General features: G+C 36.1%; 1 protein-coding gene and 1 long non-coding RNA gene across 2 annotated transcripts in view; one reads left to right on the forward strand and one right to left on the reverse strand.

Annotated features, from left to right (window-relative positions):
- The window catches only part of LOC146998351 (uncharacterized), a 197,402-nt gene extending 194,568 nt beyond the window's left edge, over positions 1-2,834 (reverse strand). The window contains exon 1 of the long non-coding RNA XR_015039380.1: positions 2,695-2,834. This is a non-coding gene — a long non-coding RNA (uncharacterized LOC146998351). The remainder of the gene's footprint in view (positions 1-2,694) is intronic.
- The window catches only part of LOC118190099 (follistatin-like), a 244,600-nt gene that overhangs the window by 8,798 nt on the left and 220,430 nt on the right, over positions 1-15,372 (forward strand). The gene's annotated exons all lie outside the window — the stretch shown is intronic.

Genomic DNA, 15,372 nt, shown 5'->3' on the forward strand with positions numbered 1-15,372 from the left:
ATTTAAATCGGAATTGGCTCAACGTATAACTGTTAAAGGTATCAAAAAGTAGTAGGTGTTAATATTAAAGCGGAAAATTTAATGTATATATTTGCACTTTTTAGTTGGGTTTCTTTTTCCTTATATTTACTTTTCAAAAATTTGTTTCGTTCGTTTTCCTCATATTTAAATTACTCTAAATTTTTCGTTTTTCAGGAAGTCTATTTTAGCCAATGCGTTCTTTTTATGTTAATTCTTTTCTACAACCTCTCTTCCTTCCGTCGACCTTCAACAGAATGTAAATTAATTTGTTTTAAAATACCACGCGAATTTGAATTTAAAAAGAACACAACTGTATGTCTACTGCAATCCATCCAGGAAAAAATCCACTCGAGGGGATATAAAACTTTTAGATTTCGCCCTCCACGGTGGTCTCAATCAAAATTGGGAAGATCAGAGTGAAAGAAATCTATCACATATAGGATGTCTAAAGACTTGGCCAAAGACGGGTAACAGTATTCCGGATCTGGAGGATAATCAAACATCAGGAAAATAATCGATCCACATAATTAGAGTTCCGGATATATGGAATTTTATTTGTACCCATAAAATTCTAGTTTTTGCAGAATTATTAGTATATAGCAGACTTTGTTTGTGTAAACTGAGTATTTTGACTCCATTCTTTCCATGAGTTTTATTTAAATGTAATCTTGAGGTATGATTATAGCATTATAAAATACTATAACATATAACGTATATCTTCAAACATGTTTTCCCTCTAACATTTTAGCGATAGTTTCTGATAATTTAAAAAAATATTTACGTCATTTTCTCTTCCTCTGTTGTACATTGTTTACCCTGTATTCAATTTTTATTTGCATTAGCATTTAACCCCTTTTATTTTCCCTTGCATTTGTTATTGGAAACATATTTTGTGCAAATTCATCGTTAAGCTAGCCGGACATGGTAGGTGTTCTGACATTTAGAAACTTTTCATACACGGGATTTCACCTTACTTCTGTTGTTTATGTTCGAACTCTTTGTCACCTTGTCTACTGCTGATGTGTTCGTTTTCCAAATCCGTTTTTTTTTTTTTTTTTTTGTTCCGGGATGTTAAATCCGGGTTTTTGTTCATCCCTATCTCCTACGTTCCTCCGACGTCATCTTAGAAACTACGTCGCTCTTAGGACTCACTCGTGTAAGGTGCCCCTGGGGCTTTACAAGGTCAATGAGGTGGACGCGTCGCGCTCCGGCTCAATTACCGTCAGATATTCGCACAGTGTCCATCAGATATTGTAATGCTAAGATTGCTATATATTCTTATTGGAATGTAGGTTCTTTTATTAGGCATTTTCTCCCTTTACGTAAGCCTTCGTGGTGTAATTGGAAGCATACTCGACACGTATTCGAGAGGTCCAGGGTTCGAGTCCCGGCGAGGGCACTTCTCATGTTTCAAGTCTCCAGCATAAAAAATCTTAACGACTCTACGAATAGCGCCCGAACTAATAGATGGTGGACGACAATTCGCCACTACCAGGATTTGGCGATTGAGTATGCTAATCCTCAGCCGCCCTTTAAAAGGAGGAGTATGTAAAGTATTTTCTTCCTTCTTTCCGCATGCCTTGATGGCGTAACTGGAAGCATACTCATCGCGTATACGAGAGAGCGAGGTTTCGGTATCCCGGCGAGGGCACTGCACATTTTTTTACGTTCCAGCATCGATATCACCATCGATAAGAAGTAATACTCTGATAATTACCTGTAGTTTATTCATGACTAATTTCCATTTGCTGTGTTTTTAACTGTAACCGCGTTCTTCGGAAACTAAATGACTCGCATAATTTTTCCCTCTCGATTTTCGAACGATAAAATTAGTTTAAAAAAAAATTGAAAACGCGCGAGGAGATACGCTAATAACAATCTTTTTTAGTAGATTTTTCTAGCCAACATGTTCATTATAATAAAAATTTAAATATCCGGATACTTAAAAGTTTCATTTAAATTTTGAAAATCCGTTAAAAGACGTGAAACAAATTTTAATTTTTTGGAATATTTTTGGAACTAGAAACCTGATCAGGTACCTTAAGTTATCAAGAAAATAACCAGCGTTAACATTCTAATTATGCTTTGGTAATGCGAATTTAAATATAGTCAAGAAAGTACCACTTATTAGACTAAATTTGTGTAATCTAGTAAGGTAAGGGGGAAAAATAATAAATCTCTTCTAGGAATTTCGACTGGAATTTTTGTTCTAGGATTCAGTCACGAATACCGGTTTGTGATTTCCAGTGAAACACGAGTAACAAAGATGACAAAGTATTGCAAAATCTGTTTGATTTTTGTTCACTTTTTCACTAAATAATAAGTGTCATAATAATAACAAACTACCCGATAACTGGAAAAGAAATTTAATCTCTTCTTGTCTATCATTGTACACCTTGCACACACACACAAAAAAGGGAGGAGGTTCTATAATTCTCGTTGTACGAGAGGTATAGAACCTCCCCCTTTTTTTTTTTAAAGGATGTATAGAATAGGATGTATAGATATGATTTTTTAGAAAAGGGTAACGTATTAGAAAAATATTGTCGAAATTGAACTCGCGTTTTCCGTGTCTCGAAAGCGCGACTTAAGATATATATTAGATTTATGTATAAAGCATTGTTCTAACATGGGATTTTTAATAAAAATCGGACTTTTTCTGAAATAACATACCAATTTCTTCTCCAGAGCTAAATGAAGAGTCACTTGAAACCTCTTCTAAGATCGCATCTGAGTCCTCATACAACAAATTGTCGTCTGTACCATCCAGTCTCTGTTTTCACAGCATTCCATGAAGCTCTGACCCATGCACAAAGAAACTTCGCAAGGAAACAAGAAAAAAATCGCATTAGTTCCGAATAAACTGAGTATCGACGTATAAGACGGATCCCGTTTATCAGACCTATTTTCAAAGAGAAAAAAGTGCGTCTTATACGTCGGACAATACGGTATTTATTAATATCTTTTTTCTTAAACTTATTTGAGTCTTCCTTTCACATTTCGAAATTTTGGTTTATTCCAAATAAAATTCGCCCATTTTTTATGAATCATTTTAAAAATTCATATTTTAAAATAATTTTTCGAAAAAAATTTCAATTATAACATATACAATTTTTACCATCAATCTTAAAGTAGATGTATTTCTAAGCATACCTGCAAAAAATTAGTATTTTACTCAAAACTTCCTAAGTTATACGCGAATTTACATATTGGCGCGTTTTGAAATTTGGCATATTCGTTATAAACGATAATAACGCCAAATGTGGTTTACGCACTTTGTTAAAATTACTTGAAAGTGTGAATGATGACCTTTTTTCAGCTCGTGCGAAATGAAAAAAAAGGAAAGGAAAATAGGTTGCTATAAATTAAGAAGTTCGCCTAGTGAGTTACTCTTGGCGCAAGCTAAAAAAAGTGCGCCAAGATAAATTTTAAATTTCTGACCTAAAATTTAAAAAAATTGATATCTAGGTATCATCTGAGTCGTAGAATCGAAATATGAGAAAAGATTGGTATGTTATTTCAGAAAAAAATCCGAATTTTGTGTCAGAGCACCTATGTTGGAACAATGCTATATATAAATCTAATATATATCCTAAGTCGCGCTTTCGTGACATGAAAAACGCAAGTTAAATTTTGATAATCGGTCCAGTAGAACGGGAGATATAGAACTATCCCTTTTTTTTTTTTTTTTTTTGTGTGTGTGTGTGTGTGTGTGTGTGTGTGTGTGTGCGCGCGCGCGCGTGCGTGCATGCATGCATGCAAGGTGTTCTTGCTGTGGCTGCACTTTCTCACGTTTTATATTCGAACATTTTCTATGTTATTTTTCGTATTCTAACTAGGACAAGCTTCATTCTGTATTTTCATTCTAATGTCTGTTTAAAATTTAAAATATAAACGCGGAATTTTTTAAACGAATACTAGACCATTCTTTTAAAATCTACATTGTAAGTTTATATGGAGTTATCGTATTCTCCCGTGAGGGCTTTCGGGAAGTCAACGATTAGGCGCGTGACATTTGGAAGACCTGTGGCCAGAATCTTGGCGTCTCTGAATGTGATTTTTAACGTTTCCTTTATTCTAAAACTTAAAATTGTGTATAATAGTGCCCTAATTAATGTAATGACCTGGATTTGGTCGACTGGGGCTTGGGCGTCTTTCCAGTTCTCTCCAAGTAGGGCAGCATGTAAGAAATAACTGTGTGTCCCGCGCATGCACTCGTGATGTAAGTGGTTAGTATATCGAGTCGGCAAGTGGAAGATACGTGGTTCAAATCCCATTGAGGGTTGATATTTCATTCTGCTTAGCTTCGTAAAACTTAATGGGTCTTTACATTGGCTTCACAATAAAAATTTTGTGGATGATGACTCTTCATCCACTGTATTTGGTCGACCGGTTCTTTTATCTCTTTCCAGTCTTCCTTCAAGTAGGGGGAGAATGTAAGGAACTAATGCATTCACCCATATGTACCGTAACTACTGGTTCGAAGGGACAGGTGATTTTTTATCTTGGCAGCATCGGAAAAACAAATAATCACTTGCAAGCTCTATCTGTTAATTTTTTTTACTGAAAAATTGTGTACATTTTTCTGCAACTTACGCAGTTCATACTTACGAAGAATATTAAACTTTGCGTAATCAGTCACTCACGGCTATCCGTCTAAAAGGGAGGGATGCCTTTGTGGAGGATTTTTCTAAGAATAAGGAAATAAGGAAAGCCTCATAAACGATCTCGCAGCAGTGGCGCAGCTAAAAGGGGGCGGTCCGCCCGGGATGGTATATTTTCGGGGCGACATTTTTCACATGAAACGTTATATTGTAAGGGTCAGTCATATGCATCGTCGAGGCGCGTAAAGAGTAATGAGATTCTGAATTGCCATAGCGAATTAAATTGAGAAAAATGTAGTTTCCATTCTACAAAAGTATTCATAGAAATTCACCACGAAATTTGAACAGCTACATACTCGTTATACTTTCTTTAGATCATCGAAACTTTTGGATCAAAATTACTGTAAATACTTGCCGAACGGGATTTAGTCTATATGCGTTAACTTAACTATCTCCATTTTATTTGCCCAAGCGAGAAATTCAACTATACGTGGTACGCTGCAGAGCCTATGCGATAGTCTTCCTTGATGACTAGTTTGAACATTCATTCTTTAAAGAAGTCAAGCAGTGTTTAAAACAGCAAAAGCTGGGTTTTTAAAGTTCTCCTGATTCTCAGTGATGCTTCAGGACACGGTACCAAAGCCGTCACAACATTGCATACAAATATACCCCGTAGCACAGAATATCCTCAGGATGTCCTATTTAAGTCGCAATATCCCGGGACATACTTAGGTTATTCTGAGTACGTTGATTCTCAGATGACCTGAGGACATCGTAATTTAACATCCTGAGGATGTCTAAGTCCCTATATGCCGGGATATGCGAGGATGTCCTGAAGATGTTGACATCCTGAGACTCTCGGACATCCTGAGAACTTGACCAGTATCACATACTGAGGATATTCATACTGTAGTTTTCGGAAGATTTTCGTTGTTAAACATTCTGAGAGATTTTATTCTTTCCAGCGAACGCTACTGCCTAATACAGACATTGGATCATTGTTTGCTGGCATCAGCGCCGGACAGAATGTTAAAAGCAATGTTAAAAGATTTGCATCGATTGAAAATAAAGACAAGAAAACTGCACAAATTGCAAAATGCAATAGGCAGCAAAAGATGTTCGGATATGTAAGAAGGAGACATCGAAGAATTAATCGAGAATGACGACTGACAGTTGAAGAAGTGGATGATCTTACAACCCCAGCCAACGGGGAAAGCTGCGATGGGGAAGAAGGCGAAGAGCCTTTAACATAACAAGAGGCTGAACGAATTATTAAAAAGGGCATAGAAAGATAATTAAAAATCATTTACCCAAAATTTGATACTGGAAACAACTTTATTTTTTTATCAGGATAGCGATCCTAAGCACGCGTTCGCCTTTTGGGTGTCAGTCATTGTCCACAAGTTTTGAAAGACAACTTCTGTAACCAGATTAAAACCCAACAGAACGCATCGGGAGAGAATTTGAGGTTAGAATAGAAAGACACAACATTAAAACAAAAAACGACCTAAAAGCAGTCGTAATGGAAGAGCATTGATGCAGATGTTTTTAAAAAAAAAACTCGTGAACTAACTCTATGCCGATACATTTAAAAGTTGCCTTAAGTGCTACAGGGTATACTACAAAATACTACTGACAGAAATACTACCATATTTACTAATATGTGCAGATCTCTTTAAAGTATGAAGACTTTTTTCAGGTAACTTTCGTAAAATAATTATCGTGTTCGTAAAATAATTATCGTAGAAAATTATTATGTTCGTAAAATAATTATCGTAGATTTGCTAAGAGAAATTTATAGATATTATTAAAAATATTTCATTCTAAAATATTAATTTTTATTAATGAAAAAGCAATATTTCGCTGAAATTCGCAAGTGTACGAAAACATTTGGAAGCGATTGTAGTTATAATTTAATCGGAAAAAAACCAAGGGAATGTTTAACAGATTTGCACATTTTTTATTTATTTCAATTAATTTTATTCAATTATTTTTGTTTCAATTTTGATATGCGTATTTTCTGTTGGAACTTTGACCGCTATCTTGATCTAATTTTTGATTTAATTATTATTAGTCCAAAGGGACTATTGTTTTCGTTTTGCGATTTTGCATCGAATCACTCTGAATGTCCGTTTCACTTTTCAAACTGTTGCCACCCAACACTATCGCCTTGTATTATATTTGAAGAAATTAAATAATGAAGAATCTCCTAAAATTATATGTATGCTTCTCGCATTCTGATAACACAACGGTACCTGCAGCCATCCAATTTTGAATGACGTAATCTTACTGCGAATATGGGCATCTGGAAGCCAAAATTTGAAATTTGTTTTATGATCGATTTCATATTTTGCAAAACTTTAACGAATTTTTGATTAATAAACTCAAGGATTTCAAAGTGAGCGATGGCAACGCTGTACAGAAAAAACATTTTTATTTCGAGCGCGCGAGGCTGTGTATCGGAAATTCTAAAGATATGCTCAATTTAAGATTATTTTGCGATATTGCTCTTAAACTGAATTTTATGGTTTAAGGAAGAGGAACGCGATATTTAATAAATAAAGCTTACAAAGCGTTAAAAACAAAACGTTAAAAAAAGTTCCTTTGGACGTAATTTAAAATCTGAAACCTTTCAGATTTTCTTTTATTTTTTTCCTTTTGATTATTTATATATATTAATTATATATGTGTGTGTGTGCATACTGCTAAACATAAACTAAAACTGAGTAAGACATTCTGCTCTATAATATAGAGTGATCATCTACCTAAGGAATCTGTTAAACACATTAAGTTACAACTCGAAATACAGGTTTTAACTTTGGGAATAGCGAAAGAAGAAAAAATATTTAATGTCGAAAAACCCACGTGCTAACTTCACAACAATTTGCCCTATGCAGCAGACGCATAAATTCTAAACTGAAATAAAAAGAATAGTTTAAATAACGCTCAAAGTAAGTAGAAAAAAAAAAAAAAAAAAGAATGTCTAACGTATTTATTTCACTATTATTTTTATTCAAATTTAAAAAAGATTTTTAATATACTAGTATAATGTTCATAAGTTTTAAATTGCATTGGCGCACCTTCCTAAAAGATTGATTGGAGCCTTAAGAAAAATATAAGCTTATCTCTAAACTTATAAACTTGATGGAAGACTGTTCAAAGATATTCTCCGGCAATTACTAGCACTGAATGCTAGTTAAAGTAACTAGAGTAACATGATGGATGAGGTATTCGACGAAGTACTGCTGTATTTTAGCCAAAGTATCGACGAGCATATAAAATAGTACTTCATGAAAGTCCAGTTTCATTTTTGAATGCGCTGTAAATGTCAAAAGTCAGAGTGTTCAGTTAGAATTCGTGACTGAAGCCACAAACATATCTCTTAATGATTGTTTTGATAAAACTCCTGAGCGATCATCAGGTGGTTATGAGAAGATACTTGATCTGTGTGCTTATAGAGACATTATTTTTTTTTAAAGCTGGAAAGATGAAAAATGAACAACGCCTTCGGCGGGAATCGAACCACGGACCTTTGGAATATGCTTCCAGCGTGCTGACCACTAGGAATGCATGCTAAGAAGGCAGCAGAAATACCTTATATACTCCCCCTTTTAAAGGGTGACTGGGGTTTAGGGGACCCTGGGTGAGGAGAGTCATCATTCACCACTCTTTTAATTCGGACACCATTGTAGAGACATTAGAAGTTTTTTAAGCAGGTGAGATGAAAAGTGAGCAACGCCTTCGCCGGGAATCAGAACCACGGATCTCTGGAATACGCTCCCAGCGTGCTGACCACTACACTACGAAGGCATGCTAAGAAGGCGGGAGAAATACCTAACTCGAGAGATCATCTATACCCTCACAACGATTCAAACTCTGAACCCCCCTATTCTCAGCCGGATGTGCTTCCAATGACACGCACCTTCCAAAGACATGCAGTAAAGAAGGAGAAAATTCTATATAATCTTACTTAAAGGGCAACTGGGGAATGAGGGTCCCTATTGCCAAATCCAGGCGGTGATAAAATATCATTTCGGGAGTCACTTCTAGAGGTTTTAGAATTTTTTAGAGCCATAAACACCACAGAATCGTCGACGCCCTTACCCGCTTTCGAACTTCTGATCTCCCGACTGCTAATCGAACGTCCTTCTAATTACACCCGGAATATGTCCTTCTAATTACACCAGGAATATGTCCTTCTAATTACACCAGGAAGGATAAGGAAGGAGAAGTAGTATTAGGATTAGTCTCATCCCTTTAAAAAATTTGAAAAGCATTGGAATTTTCTTTCAAAGTCTTGAATTATTCTGTATTTACGTATCATTTAGAACTGTAGTAGTGTTTCTCCATGTAAATTACACTCCCGGTGTAATGTAAATTACAGTAAAGTGTAAAGTACAGTAAATTACAGTAAAGTGTAAAGTACAGTAAATTACAGTAAAGTAAAAGTGCAACATCGTAGGAGACCAGGTTAATATATGAGTGATCTCAAATTCAAATTGCATGGGCGATGAATGCTGGATTTGGAAACAGCACATGGACTAGAACACTTTTTGACAAAGTTTAAAAAACCCTTGAAAAAAATATGAAAGCTTTCACGTTTTACTTTACGCCCAAAGGGGACTTTTTTTAACGTTTCGTGTGTTACCTTTATTTAATACATATTATGTTCTTTGCACTTAAACTATAACATTCAATTTAAGAGCAGTATCGCAAAACAATTTTAAAATGAGCATAGCTTCAGAATTTCCGATACACAGTCTTGCGCGCTGTAGATAATTCCCCCCTACAGTTTTGCCATCGCTTTCAAATCGTTGAGTTACTTAATTGTTGATTTTTCCACTAATAATCCTATGTGATATATCTGACTTCGAATCTAAAATTTTCTGAAGAACACAAAAACCTTGTCTAAAACTTAAAGGTTTATTTAACTGGAACTTCAACACAGATGAAAACTTAACATCATAAACGAAAACTTAACATCTTGGGCGGAAAACATTCAAAGTGCTTTAAAGTAACAGCTATACCGGCACGGTGAAGAACACTTTCCCTTAAAAGACAGAATCCATCTAGCCCTTTCGGCATATATCTCCATTCGCTGAATTCAGACTTCCGCTCCTACGTGTTTTGGACTTAAACGGCCAGGCTGGAACTGGAATAGGACTGGATCAGGACCGGAGCAGGACTGGAACAAGACGGGAACCGGAACAGGACTGGATCCGCAACAAGACGGGAACCGAAACAGGACGGGAACCGGAATCTCTCATCCCCTGGCTTCTCCCCCGGGCAGGTCAAATCTGGCTCGAACTAAAAGGAACTGCCGTGCCACTAAGGAAAGCACCTTTTATTGCCGGCAGTTGCCGTTACTACAGGCGATTATGCAAATATTTAACATAATCAAAAATTCTATAATGTCTAACAAAATATGAAATAGATAAAAAAAAACAAATTCTAAATTAGGGCTTCCAGATGCCCATATTCGGTAGAGGATTACGTTTATCAAAACTGGATGGCTCTAGGTACCGTCGTTTATCACACAATGCGAGAAACATACATACATTTATGAAGATTCTTCATTATTTAATTTTACTTTAAATATAATACAAGGCGATAATATTGGGTGGCAACTATTTGAAAAGTGAAACAACGATTGTAGTGAATCAAGTCAAAATGCCAAAACGAAATTAATAGTCCTTCTGGGCAAATTGTCCCGTTGGACTAATAATTTATTTTTAACCTTAACCGGAAATTCCAGAATATTTAAACGCCATCGGCTGTCGGCTGGCAAACTTAAATTTCCTGACTGTACCAGCGTGAGCAATTTTCCTACATTACCTTAATCACGTCGGCTGATTAAACAAGCATACAGTTATAAAGCTTATTTATTCCGCCATTTTTCTTCCAATAGCCATGGCATACATACGTCGAGGATATATGTGTCTAAAACTACAAGCATCACATTTGCAACAAAATACACAATTAAAATCTATTCGAGGGTCGCGAGTTAGGGACGAAAAGTTTATTTTACAGGATGAATCTGGAATATAGCTGTACCTTTGACCACATAATGTGATGACAGTACTGTGAGTGGAGGAAGTGAGATAACGCCGGTTGGAAAGCCCAGTCTTTAAACTATAGGATAATAAGAACAATGCCAACCAGACTCATTTTATTGCCTCTTTAAATTACTGGCCGTTTCGATCGCTGCCTTTTTTTTTACCTCATGTTTCTGTATCGTGCTTAAGCGAGGACTTTCAGAAACTTTTTCCTGGATATTTTCCATTGTTGCATTACCTCAAAAACGACAACAACAATGCGGCATTAAAATCGCGTATATTCACTGTCAAATACGGTATGTAATCGTCAGCGCCGCAGCGGATGTGGTTCACTTTCCTTACCCGACAATTATATTTTTGAAATTTATTTCCATGGATCTTGTACGAAATATTAAAACACAGATTCCAATTTTTATCCTTAATTAAGCCAAAGGTACCACTGTTAGCCCAAAAGGGCTATTGATTTCGTTTTGGCATTTTGCGTTGAAAACTTTAAATGTCCCTTTCACTTTTCAAAGTATTATTGCTCTGTGTTATATTTAAAGAAATTTAATAATGAAGACTCTGCATAAATGTATGAATGTTTCTCGCATTGTGATAAAATGACGGTACCTAGAGCCATACAATTTTGAATAACATAAATCCGCCACCGAATATGGGCACCTAGAAGCCCGAATTTGGAATTTTTTTTATTGATTTCATATTTTGCAACACTTTAACGAATTCTTGATTAACAAACTCAACATTTCAAAGCGAGCGATGGCAACACTGTACGGAAAAAAAATTATCTCCAGAGCGCCAGACTGTGTATAGGAAATTCTAAAGATATGCACATTTTAAAATTTGAACAGTCATTAGGTATTTTCGGAAGCAGGAGACTTAAAAAATTAGCAACGCCTTCGTTGGCAATCGAAATAGGGACCCCTTGAATATGCGCCCAGCATGTAGACCACTACACCACGAAGACACGCTAGAAAAGCGGGGAATACTTCCCCTTTTAAAGGGCGACAGGGTTTTTTAGGAGACCCAATCGCCAAATCTTGGGTGTCGAGAATCATCATCCGCCACCCTTTTAATTCGGGCGCCACTGTAGAGACATTAGGATTTTTTGGAAGCAGGCAAGATGAAAAATTAGCACGCCTTCTCCGGGAATCGAAAAACGGACCTCTGGAATACGCGCCCAGTATGCAGATCACTACACCACGGAGGCACGCTAAGAAGGCGGGAGAAATTAATTATTTTTGCGATATTACCATTAAACTGAATTTTATGGTTTAAGTGCGAAGAACATGATATTTCATAAATAAAGATAACACACAAAACGTTAAAAAAAGAGCCCTTTTGGGCGTAATGTAAAATTTGAAATCTTTAGATTTCTTTTAATAGTATTTTTTTCCCTCTGGTTTAATATATGCTTGTTACAAAATAAATATCATCAAAAGATTCTTTGCTGTAAAATAATTCCAGAAGTGTTAATCAGTAACTCTCATAAAAATGGGGACATTCGAAAGTTTTGCTGAGATGTTTTGGAATACGATATTTCTGTCATATGTTGTTGGTTGGTATTTTAAATAAATACACGTCACATGAATTATCGTCTGTTCTTGGAAAGTAATAGATATTTAGCAAAATATATTAACAATTCTATATCTGAAATTACAAATTAACGATAAATTCTGCTCGAAATTTAACCATTCACAGTTTAAAAAAACTATTAAAGTAGTTGAAATATAAAAAACAATTATTGATGTAAAGCGTTCAACTATCTATGATGCATTAAAAGATCGAAACTGCATGGAGCTGTTGAAAACGTTCAGAAGTGTGGACCACATTCCAAGTTAATACCAAGGAATCGCAGATTTATTCTACGAAACGTCGAACAAGACCCAAAAATTAGCGCTGTAAAATTTGCAGCGGACTTAGAAGAACATCTTGCAATAAAAATTAATCCTAAAATTTAATATCCATGAGTTGTGTATGCTACATGGAATACGATGGGCGATCAGCAAGAAGAAAATTCTTCGATAAGAAGAAAACAATGAAGATATGTCTTATGTCCGCAAAATCCATGGTGAGCAAAGGATCTATCCTATTGAAATAATGTTATATCTGAAGACGAGTCAAAATTTAATCCATGGTAAATCCATCCAAACTCCATGGTAAGCAAGGATTTATCATAGTGAAATAATGTTATATTTGCAGACGAGTCAAAATTGAATATATTTGTATCAGACGAACAAATTGCTGTTAGGTGAAAGCCAAATGACGAATTGAATCCAAAAAGCTTAGTGCCTACTTTTAAGCTTGAGTTATAATGATTTAAGTATATTTCACTACGTCTGGGATGAGAAATTTACTTTTTATACAAAATAATATGGATCAGCATAAATGTATAAATATTTTAAATGGAAACCTGAAAGCATCCGCATAAAAACTTGGAATGCAAAATACATTCAAGTTCTTTCAGGGTAACAAGTCTAAGCATACAACATTAAATGCGCATTTGTGATTATTATCCAACCGTCGTGAATTTATCAAAACTCCTCCACATCCTTCTAACTTACAGCCTATCGAATTTGTACGGAATGAGTGAGAGAAAAGAATAATTAAACATGGCATTTCTTCGGAAGCCGTATATTAAAAGCAATTCTTGCGAAGGAATGGAACATTCTTTATCGAAGACAACAGTTAAATCCACGTTAATGCGTATGAAAAGTGGAATTTTAGCTAAAAGATGTATAAAATATTTTCGTGTTTAAAGTAAATATAAGCTACTTGTTCGTGAGGTGCATTTTCAACGTTTTGAATAAATTATTTTTCATACTAAAAACACTTCGATTAACATTTTTCACAAACAAGCGCGTCTTAAAAAAGATGATCAAAAATATGCATGAAAGAAAAAAAGTTATTTCTCTTAAATCCTGCAATTGGTATTTGCACAGAAAAACTGAAAAACAAGTTATAAGGTATTTTCTCCCTCCTTCCAGCATGCCTTCCTCGTGTAACGGTTAGCACACTCGGCGCGTATTCGAGAGGTCCGTGGTTCGTCATCCTGGCGAGGGCATTGCTCATGTTTTATGACTGTTGCTTTAAAATAACCTAATGACTCTACAGTGGCGCCCGAACTAAAGAGGTGATGGATGATTATTCTTCACCACTAGGATTTGGTGATTGGGTTCTCTAACCCCCAGTCGCCCTATGAAAGAGGGGAATGTTTTCCCTCCTTCCAGCATGCCTTCGTGGTGTAACAGTTAGCACAGTCGGCGCGTATTCGAGAGGTCTAGGTTCGAATCTCGGGGTGAGAGCATTGCTCAGTTTTCATGACTCCTGCTTTAAAATAACCTAATGAATCTACAAAGTGTCCAAAAACAAATATGAACCGCTGTATATTTTGCTGCTGCATGCTCAATGTTCAGAAAGAAATTATTTGGTATGATAACATGATATTTTAAATTTCGTATATCACTCACCATGAGAGGTATCCTCAATATACACTGTGTCCACAAAAAGACCTTACCCAGCCCTTAATTTGGCCACCACTGGCTTAGTATATCACTCATCATGAGGAATATCCATCAATATGCACCTTTTCACGAAAGACCTTACCCAGCCAACCAGCCTATAAGGGATACCCCTCAGTATACACCGTATCCACAAGAGACCTTACCCAGCCTTTAATTTGCCAACTACTGGCTTAGTATATCACTCATCATGAGGGATACCCCTCAATATACACCGTATCCACGAAATACCTTACCCAACATTTAGTTTGGCAATCGCTGGCTTAATATATCACTCAGCCTATGAGGGATACCCTCAAATAGGTCTCACCCAGCCTTGAATTTGGCAACCGCTGGCTTAGTATTATCACTCACTATGAGAGTTATCCTCAATATGAATCGTGTTTACAAAACTCCTTATCCGGCCATTAATTTGGTAACCGTTAGCATATAATACTTTACAATATACCACGTAGATATTTATGGCTGTGAACTTGTAAAACAGGAGGAGCGTATATACGCAAAACACGCGCTTACATGTATACACCGTGTCCACAAAGGTTCTTACCTGACTTTAATTTTCGCAACCGTTGGCCGTAGAGATATGCTTTCAAATATAGAAATGTTTTAGGCAGAAAATGTTTCGTCATTTTTCAATTTTAAAAAAAATCAATTCTATAAAAGTATGAAACCTAAATTGCTATTCGCTGCCCGGTCCGTTACCTATACACTGGTGGGCAACTGCTGGCGACGAATGACAGTAGCAACGACAGCTACCACAAAATGGAGGACAGGAAAATGTGAAAATTAGTATACGTGCAGGATACAGTAAGATGTATTGTGCGTATGCAAATTTTGGATTGTCGAAGTTGTTCGTCACGAGATGCGGTGACCAAAGAAATGAAGGAGTTGATGCGCATTTACCTTTGTTGTTCAAAAGCAAACTTTAATGGGAAATAATAATGAATTGATGAACATGCAAACAAATGGAATGTGTAGCAAACGTCACGGGAGAGGTCGTGTTCGCAGTTCGACGCCTGCAGGAGATAGGTACGTAGTACACTGACTACCAATAAGTATTTGGACACCTATGCAAATGACGATATCTGCGGTCCTAAGGTACGTCACGGACTCCGCCGGTATATATCGTGTAGGAAACAGCATCGGCTTTAGTTGCATGCAAGATGCTTC

Source organism: Stegodyphus dumicola, chromosome 2, assembly GCF_044657685.1.
Source record: "Stegodyphus dumicola isolate Sdum_Otavi_A_Nest chromosome 2, ASM4465768v1".
NCBI lineage: Eukaryota > Metazoa > Arthropoda > Arachnida > Araneae > Eresidae > Stegodyphus > Stegodyphus dumicola.